This window comes from Micrasema longulum, unplaced genomic scaffold, assembly GCF_059751315.1.
Source record: "Micrasema longulum isolate JH-2025_06_02 unplaced genomic scaffold, ASM5975131v1 h1tg000390l, whole genome shotgun sequence".
Taxonomy (NCBI): Eukaryota; Metazoa; Arthropoda; class Insecta; order Trichoptera; family Brachycentridae; genus Micrasema; species Micrasema longulum.
Window position 1 is genome coordinate 98,793 of NW_028277591.1, and position 6,838 is coordinate 105,630.

Below are 6,838 nucleotides of genomic sequence, written 5' to 3' on the forward strand. Positions count from 1 at the left end.
CTAGTAGGTGATTTGGTTCAGCCGGATAAATCTCTCCCAAGTGATAAAGGTTTCAGCCATTTTACTTCACTAAAGTCAACAGATGGAAAAGTTGAGGAAATGTGGATGTGCAAACATGGGCAGAATGGTGAATGTTACACAGTGTGTAAAGTGGCCACTTAAACCAATTGATTACAGGTCATAAGCCCTGTAAATTTCTAGACGTACATATTCCCTTCTCAATTTTTTTCCCCTCTCTGTTGAAGTACATTTAAATGTGAATAACTCCCTAGAGGGGAAATCCAGCCAGTCTGCAAGTATTTGGATATACTCAAACATTGTCATGCTACTTTTTCATATGAAAAATGCACCTTTTATAGTCACCTTCAAGAAACACCTGAAATATTTTTTATCCTTTCTTTCCTTGGTTCCTATTTCTCTCTCTTTCCAAATTCATTACCTGACTCCACATTCCTCATTTTATAATACGTGCAACAGAATGCATTTTTACATTACTTTATCTTAATAAATGCGAGCCGTATCTCCTTTTAAAAAATAGCCGTTATTTTTAACTTATTAGGTTTTTTTGTATTGTGTTTTTTTCATGTCTCGTTTTTTAGTCCAAATTTTTTTCAAACAGTTTTTTTTACCAGTCAGTTTTTTGTCTGGAAGATACTTCTTTTAGCAATAAGTACGCGTATGTACTTATTTTTGGTACATGAAGATTAACATTAAATAAATAATTAAACAAATACAAGCTTAACTGTATGATAAGCATTAAAAATTACATATACGTAATACAAGCTAAATAAATAATTGTTTGATAGTTAAAAAATACGAAAATATTTTCAGAATTATAAAATACATCAAATTTGAATACGTGTATTTTTTTTAACGAGTTGAACATAATATAAATTGTAAATTGATGGATTTATTGCCAAATAGCAACTTTTTCCAACCAACTGATAAAATTAAGATGTCATTTAGATAATTTAAGGTTTCTCATTGCTTTAAAAAACTTATTTTTAATTTTTAAAGTACTGATGTATTCATTTTCTTTTTTATTATTACCTTATTAAATAATAACGCCTTTATTTTTATCTCAAATTATTCTCAACTTTACTTTGTTATATTTATATTTAGAACATCATGTTAATTGTTATTTATTATAGAAATAAAAGACGAGTGATACTTTAAACCACAAATTTGGAATATCCAGTGACCGGCTTCATCGTTTTCGCGACATCTTCAAAATGTTATCTTTCATAGAAATTCAATGTATTTATACAAAACAGAGGTATAAATAGAGAATTAAAAATTATATGAGAGTAAATTAAAACAAAGTGTTTCAGGTTAACTAATGAGTTTATATAATGATATTTCTAATGAGTATAAATATTGAATACATATTATTTTTAATTGTCCCATCTTTCGTGAGTTTGATTTCTGTCAATTATGATTTCAGAACAACAAAGTCTGAAAGTAATTAGTACAATTATTACAATGGGTGTAGTAATGGGGAATACACGTGTGTTAGCTGATCATTAAGTAATTCTACGTCGGGTTTATTTTTTAATCTATTAATTTCGAGAATGTCCTGTTTGTCAAGTTTATGGCCTTTAGGTGCAACATGAATTATTTTTTACATTGTTTTTTAAATCGAAAGAATGTTAACTTCTATTAAATGATTTGCTAAATTTAAATTATCTTTATTATTAGACCATGACGGTATATGCTGTTTTATGCATGTTTTAAATGCTCCACCCGTTTGGCCTACAGCATGTATTTTGACAGTCATTACAATTAAGAAGGTAAGTTCCTGAATTGGAAAAAAATTATCCATTATTATATTGTATCGATTTATTGTTATGAAGTTAATTACTATCTTTTATTTAGAGATTTTACGTTTTTTTAAAATATTTCATGTTCTCTAAATTGTTTGGTTTTAAATATTCTATTGTATTTCATATTATGTACTACATAACTATTGTTCACTGTTGAGATAATTTCTGTTAAACATTTTTTTGTACAATGTTCTTTAAGCCGTCGATGGATAAATAAATAAATAAATACTTTCCAGTCGTTACCTTTTGAATAATTTCGACAGGGTGGAGACGTTTGTGGATCGCGCATCCACGGAATGCGTAGCATCCGTCTCCAGCACCACATTTCAAATTCATCTAGCATATTTATGACTTTTTTCCTTTGTGTCAATGTTTCATAAGGACGGTCTTCTACAAGATGAACCAAATGAAGAAAAAAATGAAGTCTTTACTAACCGCTGCCCTCAACTTGACCTAGGACTGATAGAAATGGAGGCGTACTATACACCTATAGTCCTTAAAATATATCTTGATTAGAATGACAGCGGTCAAACTAATTTCATTAGTGATGGGAAATTACTGATCACTGATCAAATCGATTTTATCAGTTATTTCATGCAACCATGAAATTCTTTTTCCAAAAATTGATAAGAAAAACGCAAAAACAAGCCTATGTTTGTGTGTTGAATACAATTATTTACCAAAAATAAGATATGTATACTTTTTTCGTGAACATTATCAAACAAACATTTTTTATTGGATCAAATTACATTGATCAATTTGTCCCATCTCTAACATTTTTGCAAAATTATGTAACCTTTTAAGAACGTCGTTGATAATAAGTTTATTTCAGTTTTCTTTTAGTTTTAAAGCTGATTTTAAATATTTTCGTTGATTTGTATAAAAAAAAAAAATTAACATACTAAATACAATGGATTTTTCGTGTGTCAATATAAATCACTCCTTAGACGTTACTACAAAGTTATGTCGTCAGTTTTTCTGACAACTGTCATTCTAATCATCTTAAGTTTTAAGGACTATAGTTCCTGACATCCTGTTCAGCATTGAGCACTTTCGAATTCGGGTGCTCCTTCAAATATTCACGATATTTGAGCTTTGTTCACGAATTAAAAATCGGCGGGTTAATTTTTTGATTACTTGTGTCCCTAAGAATGTCTATGTAGTTTTTATGCTATTTTAGTGGTCGGTATTACAGGGCAAAGTTCGTTTTTTATTTTGACAGCTGGCCTCTGGATGGTTTACTTATTTCAAAGCGAATTTCTGTCATCCTTGATATTTAAGACACGTTTTCAATGGAATTACCTAAAATTTAAATAACTTGATCAAAGAAACATTCATTGTGAGATAACAACACGTTTAACGTATTTAAAATGAAAGTTAAGTATTTTGTTGTTACAATATACCTTATTTTTTTAAATAATTCCTTTTGTCGATACAGAATACAAAATATGTTTTATTTCCAAAAGAATTCATTTATGTCTAAAAGGGTTCACTGATTATAATATTAGGCTGATTTATACAGTATTTAAATTTATTTCAACAGAGAGGGAAAAAGTTTTCGAGAAGGGAATATTGAAGTCTAGGCATTTACAGGGCTTATGACCTGTCATTGGCTGGTTTGAGTGGCCACTTGTGCCACACTGTGTAACATTCACCATTCTGCCCATGTTTGAACATCCACATTTCCTCAACTCTTCCATCTGTTGACTTTTGTGAAGTAAAAGAGCTGAAACCTTTATCACGTGTTCAAACATGGGCAGAATGGTGAATGTTACACAGTGTGTAAAGTGGCCACTCAAACCAGCCAATGACAGGTCATAAGCCCTGTAAATGCCCAGACTTCCATATTCCCTTCTCGAAAACTTTTTCCCTCTCTGTTGAAATAAATTTAAATACGAACAACTCCCTAGGAAGGAAATCCAGCCAGTCTGCAAGCATTTGGACATAATCAAACATTGTTGATTTATACAGCGCCATTAATGTAAAAAAATCACTTAAAAGGCGTTTGATTATTCTATTTTTCTACTTTCTTTCTTATTTAACCGGCATTATAATATTCCTCTTATTCCTCAGCCTTCTGTACTCTACTGTTAAATACTGCCTCTTTCATATCCTTCCATTTTTTTGGTCGGTTTCTGCTTGCAGACAATTTTTACCCACCACAGCATCTTTGTCGTCGGACCATCTTTTTGAGATCTTCCAATGCCCGCTTATTCTCACAAGGCCTCCATCTTAAAATTTTAGGGGTCCATCTTGTGGGGTCTTGTCTCGCAACATGTCCCGCCCATTGCCACTTCAGTCTTGCTACGCGATCCATGATATCGACTATTTTGGTTCTGTTCCTAATTTCCTCATTTTTTATTCTGTCTCGTAGGCCTATACCAAGCATGGATCTTTCCATGGATCGCTGTGTGGATTTGAGCTTTTCTACATCTCTTTTAGTAAAAGCCATTATCTCTAATGCATCTGTAGTCAATGGCAGTATACATAATTCATATGTTTTCCTTTTCAGAAAAATCGGAATCTTCATATTTTCAAGTATGTGTCTAAGGAAAGATTGTCCCTGTAGCTGGAATACTGTACAGATTTCAGAGGATGCTTCCAGTTTCGCTGCTTCGAGCAATCTATTTTTCTATGGTCTATTCACATTTATCATACCTATGCTGTATTTGGGGTTTTGCAACTAAGAGCAAAATTTCTGAGGTGCAGATTATTCAGAATAGAGCGATCAGAAATGTGTTTCACCTACCGTATGATACTCATGTAAGGGACATTTATTTTGAAACAAAAATTATGCCTTTTAGCATGCTTTCCTATTTCGAGATAACTGACACTATCATTAATACTACTCTCGACTCAATGCACAGTAACATAAAGCCAGCTTTCATTAGAGACATCCATCGGTACAGTACTCGATCAAAAAATAATATATATATTGGATCTGTGAAGTCTACGAAGTTTGGTACTAAATTTTTACAATACATAGGTTTCAAGGAATTTAATAAATTGCCACAAAAATTTAAAGTACCAATTTCAAAATATAGAAACAGGACGTGCGAATTGAAGAATTATTTTTTCCAGAAGTACTTTGAATAAATAATGTTAGTTTATCCAGAGAATGCGCATCTTGAACATATAACTTTTATATATTTTACCTTTTTGCTTGTATATGTAATTTTTAATACTATTGAAATGTTATTTGTGTTTTTTTATAATTTTTTTAGCTTGTATTCATAATTATTTTTAAGAATTTTTATACCCTTTTTAATTTGTAGTACATCATAATTTTAATTTTTCTGCTTTTGTAAATAATATTATAGTTTAAAATATAAAAACGTCTTTAAATAATTTTGTTATCTGTATGTCCCTAAATGAGTTTTTTTTTAAACTCCTTGGGAATATTGTATATAATTATGTATAATATGTTTTCAATTTAATAAAAATAAAAAAAAAAGTTTTCCAAAAGCTACCCAATTATAATATATATAAACTTTTTTTTTAGGTTCAGGGTATGACAAGTGGGATTTCAGTAGACATCTGAACTAAATGGAACTGTTGATGATTCGCGAGTGTGATGGCCATTGATTCCAGGCCGAGGGTTCAGCAACGTCAAAAACACAATCTCCGAACCAAATGTTCGGGAGGCGCTGGAGTTCGACAATTTTTCTCTACCTGGAAAAAATGCTGACCTGATAGATTGGTTTTAATACCGGATTGATAATTTAGTTTGTATTTACATAATATCTGTTTTTTTTTTACATGTATTTTCCCTAATACAGATGTCCTATAGACTATAGATATCTTAAAACAATCACATGAAGGGATTAAAATACTGCCCAGCAGGGTTTATATTTATTTACTTATTATATGATAAATACGGCCTAATCCAATGAGGAAGTTCATTGATTTTTTTCTTTTTTTTTTTAATTGTTAATATACAATAAAACTAAGACGAAAAAAATATATATATCGTATTATCAACGATGATTTTGCAACGTTTTGTGTTTCTGAAATAACTGATTGGTTTGTTTTAAATAAGCAAACCGGATATCCTTAACAGCTCTCATATCATTGGTTGGTTTATATGAACCAGTGACCCCTTTCAAAGTAAAGCGTTTTAATTAAAATATTTTTAATACTTTTTTTGTACAGTTTCAAGAAACTTTGCCGTGTACAATAGCCACTGATGTAATTGTAGACGAAGAATTAAAACTTGAAAAAAAACTGTAGTAAACATGAACATAATACGAGAATATCAGAAAAATATCATACACAATCTTTTAAAACGAGAAAAGGACAATCGAGACTTATAAACCATGGACTGAAATTATACAATAAACTACCAGACAAAACTAAACAAAAGACTCAGACAACCTTTACAAAAGATGTTAAAAATATTATTATTAACAGTAAAATGTGAATTTTAAAAGTGAAAACATTCTGTTAAATATATGTTACCCGTAAGGGTTTATCAATAAAATTTAAATAAAAAAAAAAAATAGAATGTTCTAATTTTTACCGTACTTATGAAAACATTTTTTGTATCCAATTTCTCATAGGGCTGAAGTTCCTCATTACAACGCATATATGACGCAACATGTGCCCAAGATAGTGAATAAAAATAACATCAAACTATGTAGCGAAGACAAAAAAGGCAATAAAATAATTGTATAATATATTTTCATTAACACGATCAACAAATAAGACCTCGAGCTAACCCATGCCAATCAACCTTCATCCTACGCTTTTGATTACGAAGAGATCGACGAAAAACCGGAAGATCTCTTCCAAAGAATTCCAAGTTGTTTGACAAATTGACTAATCTACACATTCTGGACATTGGGGCATAAAATCAAACGTTACGCTCACAAAATTTAATAAATAACAGCTTTCGACTTCAGACACGGTTAGAAATTTGAAAAGAAATTGATTGCAACTAAAATAGGACATCACTTATAGCATTAAGTATTTTTTAAATGCATTAAAGGTTTATCTTCGCTTTACGTTTTCTCAAT